Genomic DNA, 17,027 nt, shown 5'->3' on the forward strand with positions numbered 1-17,027 from the left:
TGATAAAGTAAATTTTTAAGCCAATGAAAAAACTTGTAACAAGCAAAATTGAATTATAATGTTTTACTGTGAAAGATACGGATCATAAACCTCAGTGATATATGGGCGACAACACATAAGACGAACTTCCACAATTTGGTTAACATTCTTTAGTACTTATCCTATCTCTCCTACAGACAATGACTCCATTAAAACTCCATTTCTAGTTTACAGTTAAATTATCGCTTATATAATTTAACTATTTAAGTAGGTGTCGATTTTATGAGTAATAACGTATTATATGAGATTATGAGGTCTCACGAGTTCAAGCCTACGTAGATTTTTGTGAAACAAGAGAGTGTATCGGCAAAACAATAGCTAGCGCCTAACATGTTTGACATCGGACAAGTCAGTTGCGTTAATTGCCAAGCCACATAAATCATTTCTACAAAATACGATTACGTTATGATGATATTGATCGGACTTGGACTTTACAAAAAGCATACACGTCGAGTCCTGAACTGTTTTGTGTTATTAAACATATGTTTATCGACTATTATTATAGTAGTTAATTAGCTTAACTATGTCTTTTCTATAACTACTAAGGTATTTCGCTTATAGCGTAATCTAAAGAGGATAAAGTCAATTACAAATGTACATTACTACATCGACAACACTTAAATAGATTGCTGTGTGTCAAGGGAACAACCTCATCACTGGTCTACTTCATGAAGAAAGTGAGCAGAGTTATCTCCTATATATGGTTCGTTCAATGAACTAAACACTACTCAGTTATCACATTTAACGTAAAGTCACCATTTGTTTTGAAAATACAATGTGCATGTAACTTAAAAATAATAAACAAATTATACATTCTATAACTTATTCCATATTCGGCAGTGACACATGATTCCAGTAAAAATATGGTTTTCCCTCAAAATATTTGTTTTCTTTGTTTTTGATACACATCTGTGTTTGCTTTTATAAAAGAAAAAAGATCACCAAAAAACAAATGTGAAAAATCAGAAAATAAGGGATATATCAAAATAGCAAAATTCATTAGTTGAAATTAACACATGGAAAGGTATGACATCATTGAAATGGCATTATTGTGTTCCCTTAAACAGTAGAATAAGCATTTGTTTGATTGTCAAGACAAGCAACTGTGATATCAACAGTAATATTGATACTTGTTTTGGTAGAATCTTTTGACATAATATTTATTCAATAAATAGTTAACAAAAAAAATATTTTACTTGTCCTATATATGATATTACATGATGACGCAAAGTTGGTCTGCTGAATTCATTCAAAGGCTTTTTGGTAGTCCAAATTGAATTTCTGTCTTTTTATACAAGAAGTATTTAGACAATAACGTATTTAAGTGCTTACATGATTATCAACCTCTTTTATGTAGGCTATTCCGGTTATAAAACGCACACCTAGATTAAGGTATCCCTAAATACGACATATGTGGAAGCATTAACTTATCGTTTTTCCCAAAATATTTACTTTCAAAATAGGTATTATGTTCAAAATCAAGGTATAAAAACACATTAAGTCGGCACAACTAGTCAACTTGAAAGGTTAAGAGCACTTTTTTGCAGATCTTTGCATTATCTGTCTGCATTTATATCAAAGAAAATGGATTCCTTTAAGTAGTAAAACATGAACTAATATTGTTTAAGGTAGGAATTGATAAATGTTTTCGTCTAAAAAGAATAGAAAAAGTGAATGCAAAAATTCAAAAGGCTTTGAGCCGTTTTATGCCTCATCATTTTAATAGTATCATTTCAAACTATTTATACTAACTTAAAGTTTGTCTTTCTTTACACCTGATTTCACCTGACTGATATTACACATATATTAAATGTGCTCATATGAGTGATGAATTCGATGTATAGGTGTTGAATTTGGTGACCTTTTATCATGTTAAAACCACTTTGACTAATAATAAAGAATCTACAACCCGAAAACTAGAAAACAATTTTGTAGGGTTGCTATTATTTGGAGGTTAGGTCTATATTCCTTTTTAATTTTACTGGAATCCATAATCTCATATATCGAGACCTTTCTTCGTGATAATAAGGAGCGATATACAAATTGTTTCAAATAAAGAAGTTATTGTAACAGTTATCCTTAAATGAAAATAAGAATAGTTCACGTGCTTAACCACTGAAAAATGTAATATTCTCTAAAATCTCGATAATAAAATCGAAATTTACATCCTTTATTTGGTGGGAAGTCTGGGCTTATTTTTCGAGACTGGCCTAGTTTAAGCCCGTCTTGTTCTCGAATTCATTTATCATTTAAGGCATGACACCTTTTTTAATATGGCAACCTGCTGCAATTATCTTTTTTGAAGATCACACAAACTTTTTTGATCTCTCTGTTGAAACGAGATTTTGGCAAGACTTAAACCTCACCAGAGAGGAAACTGAAGTATGGTGTTTTTAATGATTGGGAAAAAATATGGATGATCTTACATATATTACAAAATATAAGCTATGTTTTTTTAATAGGTCAGAAGAACAGAGGCTCGCCATTTTCTTTATCTTAATCCTCCTCATTTTTAAGATACTGACGATGTGTACTTTACCTTGATATAAATATTTTTAAAGTAAATTAGGATAAAAACTGGTATGGGAAAGTACACATAATTGTCATAGCACAGGTAATGTAAAAACCAATTTTAAAGTACACCAAGCTTTTGTAAGTAGTCGTTGTATGATACGCTTCGGTTACTTTTAGGGGTATTTATATATATATGTAGTGAAAGCTTTTATTAGTGAAGATGTTAGTGAAAGGTATCGTATAGCAAAATTATAACTAAACAACTGTATACACTCGTCTAAGTTCTTTTTAAAACGTACATATAATTTTTGTAATTGGGAGAGCCGGAAAAGCCGTGTAGTAGTGGTTCCTACACCTTCTTACTATAACCTTCCAACTGTGTAGCGAGTTCAATATCTAGATCAAAAAGACCTTGTCTTAAATAAGATACATCCCAATTGTGTTTTTTTCAAGTATTTAGCAGTTCTATTTTTAGAAAATATTTGTTATGACGTCATAGTTGGATATTGGGATATGGTTTATATTATTTATTTTGTTGCAAACAGAATGAGAACAAACTTGTTCTTTGACACCAACACCATATGTTTCATCCTCAATATCCAAGGGGTTGCTATCACTGTCGTGGATATAACGACAGTGAAAGTAACTCCCGGAATATCGAAAACTCATATGGTTTATAGTGCCAATATATCGTAGTTGTATCCCTATAACCGTCATGTTAGAGCAGACTTTACATTAACATACGTATTGTAGTTTATTTATGATAATGTAGATGATATTCATCAGTAGACATATATTGCACAATAAATTTAAACGACCCGGACTCCTGCAATTGACCAACCAATGCCAAGAAAACAAAAGTACTATGCATACTGAATTGGCGGCTTGAGACACATTGCCGTTGCATTGAGCAAAGGAATGTTTAGTCTGGTTACTAAGCGTTAATTAGAAGCGATCAAAAAACTATCACTACATAGACTAAATGTCTTATCTCGGCCAAGGGACAGATCCCAGAACCCATAACTCCTCACATAGGCAAGCGCTCAACTCTTAGATAGGCCAACCTTGGAGAAATGTCAATGGAAGCGTTAGGAAAACCTCAGGAAAAAGATCCTGTATTAACATGAAGAAATCGTTATTTTTTAGAAGACAACCGAAGTTATAGTTTTTATTGAACACAAGATACATGAACACATCATATATATATTTGTCTTATTAGCTTCTATATATGTTATATCCCTCTGTGTGAACCACTTAAAAAGTCCCGCCATGATAGTTTGTTTATTCTTAATCAGTTAATTCTATTCTCCCGCATGGCGACGTCATAACAATAAGACGATTAGTCGCTTTGTGCGGTGTAAAAAACTTCTTTATTTTCTACATTTATATAATACAATACAATCGAGATCATAGATTTTACCTGATAACTTACCTGTACATATGACATTCGGTCTACCCATTTCACGTAACCTGAAGTAAGAATGTCGAGATGAAGGGAAATTGTGACCGGAGGTATTTAAAGCTTGTGTTGAATACAATTGAAACAAATCAACAAAAGGATATATATAGTAGTCGGGGTGTACCTGGTCACTCTAGCGTGACGTTTAGCCCGGCAAACCTGTTCTAAGATGGACGCATTGGGGCGTGACGTCCAAACACCGAAGGAGGGTGTGATACGTTGAGCGGGTGGGTAAAAGGATACCCCGGAATTGCTTGGACTCCGATGGCCGAAATGGCGGGGAGGGGAGGGGCAACCCTCGCCCTTATACTCACGCTAGCTACAAGTAAGTGTATCAAACGCATCCAGACAGTCAACAGTTATATTTACACTAATTATTCCGGGTGTTAAGAATGTAAACATTATGTTTCCTATTAGTAGTTTTTTTGTTATTTGAAACATCTACAGATCTTTTTAATCAATGTATGTATCTAATTCTGGTGTATAAATAGTCTTTTTATGGCCAAATTGTATATATATAGTTGTCATTTATGACCTACAAGCGACTAAACCTTTTCCACTATGTAATCTTTGCCATGTGGTATTCTATCCTCTGAGTAGGTAGTCCTTATAACCACCCACCCATAAAAACATGATACTCCATCGTGGCGCCGTAACATCAAAAAAGACACAATTATATTTTTTTTATATAATCCGTACCCACGGGATGAGATTCTAACCCTGTGGGATGTCGTAAGTGGTCAATACTAATTTTATCCGTGACATTCATCCCTGCATTTGTTCACTAGATCTGACCTATATGTCTATTGTGTTGGATCTAGAACAGACGACTACAGTTCCTTCATGATATGATGAGAGATAATGCGTGTCTCGACATTCTTCTACACATGAACGCATTCAGTCACGAAGCAGGAACTTATTTCTAAGGAACACTGAAGTTACATCTTGTAAGAGTAAAAACTGCATAAACATTGAAAATGTGATAGCATTGGGTTACACATGTCTGCGAACTTCTTCATCACAACCTGATTCAGTTACTGCAACATGAAACCTTGAATATTTTTTCTTCATTTTATTTTGCTGTGAATTAAATGCTTCCTAACATGCAGCCTTGTAATTATATACATTCTAACACAACCTAACTGCGGTTAAAATATTCTTGTTTCATCATATGTGTCCGCGAGATAATTAAATGTATGTAAATAAATCCATAAAAAATTTTCTTTCGTGTTCTCAGTTGTATTTATTATATCCCTTTCTTTTTATATAATGATCGAGATGTTTTACCTACACCGCCTAAATTCTCCACACTTCTATTCACTTCACCACAAATCCATTTACTATGGTTACCACATGTACATTTTAAGATCGATGCCGCTCATTAACAGGAGTACCGAATTTAAAACCATTTTAAAAATCCTGAATTATCTAGAAGAAAATACAGCAAGGAAAACACAACAGAAACTTCGCTCCCAGACAGTATTTTCCGCAAGTGGGTTAAGGTACGTCACCTCGGACAGGATTTAGACACTGAAGTGCGCCACTCAGCGAGTATGTAGTGGTAAAGATAAAGCCGGAGCTAGATCTTGGTGACCCACGCAACAACAATAATCAACACGCTCTCCATACACTAACCAACCCTCATGTGATTATTTACCCCCCCCACTTGCCACTAGATTATCCCCTCTCCCTCTAAGTCGTGTATGTGTCTAAAAATTCTATTGTCAAAGGAGATGGGTAGGTATAGGTAATGACCGAAAGGTTTACTGAATTTATGCAATTGTGAAAGTATCTATTATCATACAAAAAAAAACATAATGTGTAGCTCCTCGAGTTACACTAAACATATACTTGGGTACTTGGCGACGGGCGAAACGTCTCGGCCCTGCTTTCTGATTACTTGATATGTCTGTTTGTGGGTGTTTTTGTGCATAGTTCTTTTTTGTTTTTTTTCCTTTTTTTCTTTGTTTTGCTTTTCTAATAAGATTGGTGACATGAATAATGAATCTTGTATTCTCAACTTTGCTTAGAGAGCATATAAAGTCTTTGGTCTCACGGAGCGAAATTAGAAACGTAAATAATCTCAGATAATTATAATTGCAGTATGTCTTTTTTGAGAGCAAAATTGTCAATGCGTTTCAAATGAATTAAGAATTGGTCTTGTGGGCCATATACACGTATGATTCAATGTGGGCGGTTCGGGAAATCTATCGCGAAGTATCTATTTTGTTTATAAAAATATGTTTACACAAGGTGTTGTTGTTTGATAACAAATTGTAAACTCGCAAAGAAAACGCAAAGATGTTTGTAATTACGCGATATATGCTTGAACGAAACGTAGCGTATGTGCCCCATTTCATGCACTGTACATGCTCAAATAGGTCAAAAACATATCTGAAATCCAGATTTAATATACTTGTGAGTTTCCTGCAGATGGTCTCAATCGATAAGGTAAATATAAAAAGTGAGAACAGAGAGAAAGGGGAAAAGAAAGGGGGATAACATCGATTTCAAATACACGCAGTCTCCTTCCTCTGTTGACTCATGCATGGTGATAAGTACAACTTTCGATGAAAATACACTTGTTTATATCATCGAGAAAATAGCAACATATCGAAATCGAAATACAAATATTTTACAATTTGATACGAAAAAAAGTCAACAATAGAAATTATTTTCATTCAATAAAATTTCGACTGTGAAACATTTAAATTAATAGGCAATATATTTAGATTTGAGGTATATCTACCGTTGGAATCTGTTTTTATTGACGTTCTAACGCTTGCTTATTTTATTGTCAGTGTATTTTCTATAGGAATTAAACAATTATCGCCCCCAACTTCAACAATAGGATCACGTTTCAGTCCTCAGGCGACTGTCGGCTCACTCATAATTGTTACTCGTCACAACTTGTTAGGCACGAGGTCGTTAGTCTCCTGAACCTATTTCGCGGACAATTTACAGGTCTTTATTATTCTAAGCGAACTTCGCTATCTTATGTGGCCCTAGTATGACGTTCCAGAATTCATTAGAGTCGTAGTTTTTTGCTTAACTTGTACTGAATAGGGTTTTAAAATTATCGGAGTCAATATTTCGCAGTTTCCGTTAAGGGACATTCTGACGGAGGTTAATTCCGCTGTTAATATGATAATGTTGTACTTGTATATTTTTGCGGCTGTTTATAACCCGCGGTATTCAGTAAAAAACGCGAATATAGCAAAAATCAACCACTCACGAAATTTATCTTCTATACAGTATATACTTGTTTTATTGTTATTGTTTGTTTTATCGTACTTCATATGTCTGTCTTATACAATTTATAAGTATGACTGAAAGACTTACATGGAAGTTGTCTTTTGAATTGAAAAGAATTATATAAAAATGTACGGCATGCATTTGTGTGGTATTCGATAGGAACTTGTTCATACATAAGGGCAAGAGTTCAGCTACACAAGAAGACACAACACGAATATACTACAGTCTCCCAAAACACCCACCCGCACTTCATACACGCAACACACTGCATACATGGGATACCATCCGTACATGGCCCTAGCTGTAAATAGGTCGTTAACTTAATTAAACAAATAATTATGTCAAATTCTCGACATTAATATGCTATTCTGAATACTCGGTGAAATTTGAACTTTCTAAATCACGCTTACACCACCAACAGGCAGTCATAGAAAATGTAGAATTTATGTCACTACACTACTGTTATAGTAACTACTTGTTGTTTACGACTTACAAAAATGTGAAAAAGGCCATCTTAAAATGACACACATTCATATATTTAATGCATCCTACATAGAAAGTTTAGATATAATGGTCTGTGCTATCACTTATTGTATATCACTAAAGTGCACTTAGGACCTTACAGGGCCCTAAGACAGGTGCGGAAATGAGTGAAGATCTTGGCGTATGTAGATGATGATGTATTTGCATATTTAAGATAGTAATGGTATGTGAATCTGGGTGTTTGAGGGAAGCTTAGAGAAATAGCGTGGGCAACATGATGTTTAAGGTATCATATACAGTTAGCGATTAAATAATGAAAAGAAAAACCACACCCTGATGGTATTTGCGCCAGCTGAAATTCCATGTGATCTCTAGCATGATTGAGAATGAAAGTAAAAGAATTCTACGTATTATGAAACATTAACTTCCTGCAATGATGGCGTAACTCGATAACACTCCTACAAATGCAGTAAGTACCTTCGTACTACATTTTTGTAGTTACCGTAGACCTAAAAATCTTAGATCAACTCTAACTGAATAACTAAGGCAATATCTGCCCCCAACTCCACAATTTTATGACACCGTCCACTATCCATAGTAATTGCCCATTTACTTGGTGGAGTAACTCCTGAAAGTAAGGCAATGTTACCCCGAGTCTATCACCTCGAGAGTAGTTATGTTAAGATTGTCGGATGTCTCTCACCTGAAGGTGTACTCAGGGTACCATTATACGTATAATAGGTGTCAAATGTTACATCGTTGTTTTGTAATCAAGGAAATTACAGATAAAAATTGCAATAAACATTCAAATTAGATCGATGATTCGCTGCGAAGCATTTACTATGCGTACATAGGTGGTTTGAAACATAATTTGTGTGTATATTTTAGGAGGGTTTATGTAAGCTTGTAGAGAAAATATGGCGCTGAATTAGTGTAGACAACTTAGTGATTGTTACTAAAGAAGTTTATGTGACATATATAGAAAATAAAAAGCTAAAATTAAGTCAGAAGAACGAGAAAGTTCAACAACAGCATAGTGCTCTTTAAAGTTCGCATCGCTCAGACAACAGTTTCAGACAATACGGTATGCATGTGAGAAGAGTCATATCAACACGTCTACGCATGGTATTTTAGTCATCTTCAGGCAACGAGATCTCTCATCGGTACAGATAGTAACCCTGATGTTGAATATTTTTCAGTATTGGGCATATACATTAACCAATGGTTGACTTTTATGTTACAAAACTTTTAAGTATGTTGGATTAGCATGTGGTTAAAGTTAGTAGTTTAATTAAACTTCTTGCTCATCGTAGTCCAATGGACATTCCTACTCTTGTTAATATGTAAAAAGATTTCATCACCTTATTCTTCTATGGCGAATATAAAACAAGAAAACATGTAAAACACACTCCACATAGTCAAAGGACTGTAGTCTATGGCGGGTGCGAAAATGTACTTGTTGTTCATACCTTCTTACTAATCTTGTATCAGTTGTTAATATTTAACTATAGGAAATGAAATATATTCTTGTGATTCCCCTAATGAATAAGAAAAATATCGTCTCTTCTGACCACCTACTGCCCCACATTGCATATATATTTCCACTGACATTCTCATGGATGGGCGGGACTGTGTGGTAAATACATGTAGGAATATGCGTAAACATGTACGTCCCGTTATGGGCGCTAAAGTCTGTATGGGGGCTTCAAGTATTATGCAATAGTTGTTATACTTTTTCCATCGCCAACAGAGCATAACGTGAGACTATCAATCTTGAACACATAATGTGGGGTGTTATTTGATGAATAATATGTTTAATTAACATGAAAGATACATATAAAAAAAATAATTTAATTTTGCTTTTAGGTGCATGCGACAATGGTTGGAATGGGTGTGATAAGCGTTTGTAACCTGAAAGGCAAAAAATAAGAAATACTAAATCGTTTGCTTCCTGATTATATTACGAGATAATAAATTATCATTTTGCTGCGTATGGAGACATCTTTATATACATGTAAAATTTCTGGTACAAGATTTTTTAAGTCTTATAGTGTTTGTTAAACTTACCTATCATTATGAACAACCTTTCTTACACATGCGGACACAGGGGCTTTAAACCTAGTGATTTTCTTGCAGTGGGTGCGCGACCTCGACACATAGTCAGGTGCGGGACTGTGAAACATACATTGCCCATGTCGACGACTCAACTGCTAAATATCGCACGTGTCCCACTCACGGCCCCCCCCCCCGTGGTATGATATGGGTGAGCTTGATGTGTGATGCGGGGGACGCCACTCAACGAAAGATGGCTGTAACAGTTTGGTAAGTATTCTAGAAAGAACAACAAATTGAAAGAACAATGATTAAACGACCGAGGATATGTTGGTGTTAAAATAAGACGCCTCGTGAGTACAATAGTTATTTGACCGCGATTTAAGAAATGGTGTTTGTTGTTTTTGGGCCCGGTCGAAGTATGATTTCTTAGTCAGATAGAGCTTTGATTAACAGATAGTAACAGTAATCCTTTCTTGTTTTCGGTCCCGCTGCCGATTTACTTCGAGCATTTCTCAGGTCGAATCATATGATCGCTCAAAAACATTACTTTGAGACACGAGATCATACAAACTCTTAAATTCCGCTCGAAAAATATGATTGTCCGTGTAAAAGTAGACTCGTTAAGCATTTTAACAGACCGAAATTTGATGTCACCGGCAAGACCCGATCGTGAATTAGTCGAGAGAGGTTAACCAGTACAGAAGTACATTCACTATGGTTTGCACCTATAAAAAGTGAAAATAGACGGCTCTCAGAAATATATATTCACACTATTCAGTTATAACTAATAAACTAATACAATTCGCAATTTACACCGTCCCTTCGTATTTGTGGAGCTCTATGAATTATTTTTCAGGCGCCCCTTGGCTGGAATTACACTAGCCTTCTATAACACGCAGCGCCGGTTCATACCTGGCTGGTCTGCAGTGTTGAGCCATTCTGTGTTATTGTAATCCTGGTGTAGATCGCATGTGCTCGGATGGAGGAGACGAGGTAACATTTTATGCACCCTGTGATTCAAGTGTCTCTTATGCTGAAACGTACCTCAAAATGTGACATAAATTTAACCAACTTGATACCTTAAAACGTTTATTTTTTTTGCAGCATGGCCCCTACATAACCAATATTGCACGATGTCTAAAACTTTTGAAAATAAAATCACACCAAAACTTCTAAAACAATAGAAGATGACTATCGGGAAAAAAAAAAATTGAAATGAAATAAGACTACACAGGTTAGTATAATTGAGTTATGTTATTATGCAAATAAATATTCAATCTTTTGTGTTCACAAACTTTATCACTTTCTGTTCATTATTGGCAATTAAATAAATACAATAATTAATATTAATATTATACATATGAAGGCCAATCGTGTTAAAACTATTTACCACATGCGTTAATAACAAATATAGAGAAAAAGGATACAAGTCAACCGAAAGTAAAATCTCTCTTTTTATCTTTCATTTTCTATAGAATTAGAATTATTACATTTTAAAAAAAAAACCAATACATCTTTAAATTTCGTAATAAAATCTTTTCAATAACCCTCCTGCTGATTTTCAGAAAACAAGAATTTATTAACCAAGCAAAGTATATGAATAAACTGCATAAAAACCAACCTTGTTTGGGCATTATGTATGTATTTCCTTCTGATCTATCCACAATTACTTACTATACTTTTTAACTTTACTCGAACCTAATTTTACCTTTACTTCCTACATTTTAATAATGGGACTGGGACGGAAGTGAAACGAAGGGAGTATACTCCTATGGTTGATCAGTAACAGCGTTCAGTTACAAGGATATTTGTAAGTCATAGAGATGGCATGCTCGCTAAAAAATAGTCTTATCCGGAAATAACAAGTATATGGTGTAGTCATGATAATAAAAACCAAAATGCCATATGTAATTATAGTTCTAAAACCAAGAGGCCCCAGTTTGCTGGTATACGCACACAACAAAACAGTAGGAGGAGGCGACCATAAAAAAAGCCATGTCCGGTGTTGGAAACGTTAATATGTTCAAATCACTCCGTGAGTTTTAACATTTAACCGCACGCCAGGCGACCAGCGGACACTAGAGATACATTAAATACAATATCCGTTACATAAGGTTGTCAAACCCGGTACGGGGGCAGTTTATATTTCTAAATCCCCGTGGACTTGTCCGAGTGGTTGATTCCAGCATTATATCTGACAAGGGGAAATATTTCATCATGAGATATGTAATCTTACAGACTTATGATTGAAGTAGTTCTTGTCTCATATACTTAAGAGTAATGGATAGAATGTTAGAAGACTTTGTCATCGTTGTTTTGCCAAGCATTTTTACATCGCCAACCAATCACCGTCAACGTCGTTTGATGCGTACAAAATAAATGATATATACTTTCATATCATAGCATGCCATCCCAGATACTCCGAGGGGGTTCCACGAACTTACTCTTTCGTTCTCTACAACCCTGGACTATCATCAAATAGTAAAACGGAAGTGCAGCCACCATAGGAAAAAAATGATGAACCCAATCGCAGTGTTCAAAAGCCAACTACGTTTCACTTTGACTGGACACACTAGACGACAGAGAAACGCACATTGCCCGCAACATCATACAGCCATAAATACTCGCGCAACCCACTGTGTTACCGATCATAATATCGCGGTGTGGATAAATATATGTGCAACATTATGTATAGGACTAAATTGCATGTCCTGTTTTTCGTGATTTGACCTCCAGATTGTAATTATGAGAAAGTCACAGCGTGATTGTCTTGTAGATCTTGTATCGCCTCAAAGGTAACTCAGAAACCCCTGGAGATAAGCGTGTGGACTTGTCTAATATCTTTGTTTAACGATATCACTAGTTATGTGTCCTCTCATAGAGAGTATGGTCTTTTTAGATGCCTTTAAGCGATCCAAAGAGATTTACACGCGGGCTCAGAAACATTCCTGGGCCTCGTGACAAGAGACCCCATCCACTTTATAAGAGAGGGTACTTGCACTACCAGCTAATCGAAAAGCCTAATTGAAGTAGTTAGAGAAAGTTTAAAATAAGCAAAAACTTTACATGTCGATAACTCGGAGATGTGTTCTAAATTTCATTTTATGGGATTATTTATCATGTTGGACAGACTTTTAATATTAAACTAAAATAATCTTTTTTATTGATTTCTAAGTAATCACTGAGGTGATTGTTGAAGTAGAAGCACACTGCGCCGGATAACTCTTCCGGCAAATGAGACAGGATCGCGGCGAGGAACCAGCCACTCCCAAACATTTGAATTATGCCACCTGAAACATACTGTTGACTTCCATACGATTGCAACCGGAAGTGATTGATCAGCCACCTCGCGCCGCCTCCTCTGCCTTATAACAAATTAGTTCCAGTGTGTTAGGGCCTGTTCCACTCTCCTCCTTTACCGTCCTAAAAATAGTGGTTCATGAGTGTGCCCCCCGTCTCCCCCACCACAAACATCCTACGCCAGGAACCCTGTTGTGGCAAGTACCACCCTTACCACAGTCCGGTAACAGCCCGACCTACCAACTGCTTGTGTCATAAACTTGCACATCGGAACTCCTCTATCCCTAAGAACGGAAGACACCACCACCACCAGCCCCCATTATACATGGTTGAACCACCAACAGCTGCCCCAGTTATCCCTACTACCGCCTCCCTCCGCCAGTCGTGTAACGTAGACCCCTCCGTCATAGCATCCTCCACGAAATATTTCCGAGACACACCTACAACCGTTCGTCCATGACTCATCACAACCGCCAAGAAGTGACACATGAATCCCTACTCCTCCAGCTTCCGGTAAGTTGCATGATTGATCCGACCCGAACAGCACAGCGCCCCACGGGGACTCCCCTCTCCTCCAATAGTGATGATGAACCCGGCCACCGGAAGCCCCCCACGCGCCACCGACCACCACCACCTCAAGTTGTGTATGTTGATGCCGCACCGCGACCACCTCACTACTCACAGCAATAGAAGTGGTCTAGGTTGAACAATGCCACAAAACAGGGTAGCCTCAAATGGTTTACAGTAGAGAGCAGGTAAGGACCAAAGGACTTACGTCGAATCGAAAATGGAACCCGAAAACCAGCTAGTAAAATTGTATACAGGTACCAATTGCCGGGGAAAACATTAATTGCGCGGTTAGTCCTCCCCAGCTAAACTATGCTATTCAGAAGTTCTTTGAGAAACCCTACTAGGGGCCGCTAAATAGTTGAACTGGAGACAGCGAAAGCCCGGCAGAGGACGCGCCCGGTCAATAGTACGAGTGAGGACGATTCTGGTACTTCCACGTTTGCGAACGTTCCCACACGTTGCAACAGTTTGTTACGAGATGGGGATTTTTGGGGGGGAAATTTATCGCCGCGAGTCAGCATCGCGCCACTGTAAGAGAGAGACGAGAGATGATATATGGGCGGGTGGGGAATGATTGTGTTTACCGTGGCCCTAGGTAGATGCACGAGGCAGGCGGTGTTGGGGTAACCCGATCCTGAGGAAAAATTTTTTAAATTCAGGATAAGAATAGTGTAAAACTGCATTCAAGAGAGACAGGTGGCAGAATGAGCACTCCCCTGATGAGATTTGGTTGCTTGCGCCCACAAAGATTAAATCCAGTATCGAATAAGAAGCAGAATTGCTTTAATGGCTAACAATTAATATTGGTGTATGTGGACGAAAATCCCTTCTGGCATCCTCATGAACATAAATATGGCGCATATGGCGTCTACATCGCTGATATATTTATGTTTTAAAAAAAAAAAAGCTGGTTGAAATATTAATCTTCAATTTAAAATGCTCGGGGAAAGGTACACTCACGCGCAATAGGCCTGGTGAGCAATTTAAAATGCATGTTATCTCCGACAAGGAATCGTAAGATATATTTAGTAAGGAGATGTTCGCTTAAACTGAAGGAATTATTTTAAAACACAAATGATTCTCATACATGGAATACTAATACCATAGATATGTGATCAAATACACTTCGCCAAGATGGCCCAGGGAAAAATCCTGTTGGGAACACCCTAGCACCTTATGTTCTAGTGAGAACAAATTTGGAGAAAAACTCTTAGGCCAATGGTGTTTCTGATTCAACACAACCATTGATCTCTCGCGTCGTCACCCTACTAACACTAATCCGAACATTTATGTTTTATCCGGAACAGTGTTGAAGTGTTTCATGTGTTTGTGGCGGACCTTTCATGAGATTTTAAAACTTCGTTGTATAGAAATATTCACGAATACAAACTTCCAACGCACGTATTCAAACACGTTCGGTAATTGTAACATCATAAGGCCTAAGCGGAAACTTAAATTTTGTTGCGGGGTACCCGACGTATTCCCCCATGTCCCCCCAGTCAGAGTAATGTGCACAGTGTACAAGGATTCATTAATGAATGAGAAACAACGCTGCCCCCCTTGCCCCCCGCGCAAAATATGCCGACCAATGTTACTCTTTCTCCTCCCTTCTTTACCATCTTCTTTCTCAGCGCTAAGTTAGTTTTCTAACAGTATGCTAAGATACAAGTGTCAGTTGTCGCACTATGCTATGCTTAGCATGTAAATTAATTGTCGAGTGCTACTATGATTGGTGGTATACTCGTGGAGGTAGTCCGCCTTCAAGGCAAGATATCGGATCCACAAAAGAGTAAAAAAAATCAATTAAAAAGAAAGGGGTCTAGTCTGATGTATAATTTTGTTCAATTCTATATACTTAGTATTCAATCCGATAGAGTATTTTTTTTTTTTAATCCTTTTTTTGTATCATTATTAAAATCAAACATCTAACTTAACTAATTTGGGCATTATATTAATTGAAGAATATTGCTTTAAATAATAATAGCAGATTTCCATTTTGATTGAAGAAAAACTACTCTTTTTTGTCTTGGACTCTTGTCATGGATGAAGCCATGTAACCCTTCCTCTTCCCCTAACGTGATTTTTTTTTTTGTCTTTTTTGCTATTTTTGGAGGACTTTACACGTGCAAACTTTGCAATTTCGCTTAAAATTGATTTCTGTGATATACTATTATTTTCATTTTTTTTTTTTTTTTTTGTTTTTTTTTTTTTGGCAAGTTGAAAAAGCAAGACGTATGGGTTTTTTTTTTTTGTTTTTCTATAATTATTTCTGTTCTGTGTCAAAATTAATTATAATTAATTTCCTATATGATAATATCCAATAAAACATGTTACGGATAGAATATTATTTTAATTCATTTCCGTGATTGATGGATACATTTATGGAGTCGTCTGGCCTTGCTGGATGTTTTTCTTTTTTTTTTTCCTTTTTTTTTTTTTTCTTTTTTTCTTTTTTTTTTTTTTTTTTTTTTTTTTTTCTTTTTATTTTTTTTTTACTCTTTTCACACAATACCAGCATGAACTATACACAAAAAAAATACTAAACAACCCAACTTATCAAACACAGTCCTAAACTCGGGACACGACGGCCATAAGTATTAATTCGCGGAGTCTGGTTTTTCTCTGAAAAGTTATGAAGTTGTAACGAACGCGCTCGCAAAACACTTGGGGACTTAACAATCAATATCTACCTCCACATAGAGGCTAGTCATTAAACGGAAATAGAGAATGTTGGCCATTTCAACATTGTCCCCGTTAAGTACCTCAAATTGGCATCGTTGCATTGTATCGGCCGAGTTCTTTATTTACTACTAAATCATAATACAGAACAACATACAGAAACATATTTTTATTTAAATGTTTATTAATTAATTAAACAACAGAACTGTACACAAATGTACAAGCATGATACCTCACCAAAAAGCATCCACCCATTATCCCCCCCCACCCACCCCCCACCCCCTAAAAAAAAACAAAAAAAAAAGTAAACACAACCACAACACCCATCCCACTTTTTTCGCCCCACCCCTCACTACTAACCATCCCAACCCAGCAGGGGTTTGAATTCTAACCCCTGAAGCTACCCGCATGAGGCGAGAAAGCGCCTTAGGGAGAAAAAACTGTTTTAATAGTTGTGTTTTGTTTATTGTTTATGGAAACCCAATTCACAATGGACAATGTTTCTTTTTTGTTTTGATATATTAATATAATTGTTATAGTATGTTGAGTTGAAAACATTCCAACTTAAGAGAGATATTTGCAGTAATAGTTAAAATTTACAAATCATAAATTGAATTCTGAGTTCGGGGTGTTATTGCATGCGATCATGCGAAATTCTTGACACAAAACAACA

Source organism: Argopecten irradians, chromosome 12, assembly GCF_041381155.1.
Source record: "Argopecten irradians isolate NY chromosome 12, Ai_NY, whole genome shotgun sequence".
NCBI lineage: Eukaryota > Metazoa > Mollusca > Bivalvia > Pectinida > Pectinidae > Argopecten > Argopecten irradians.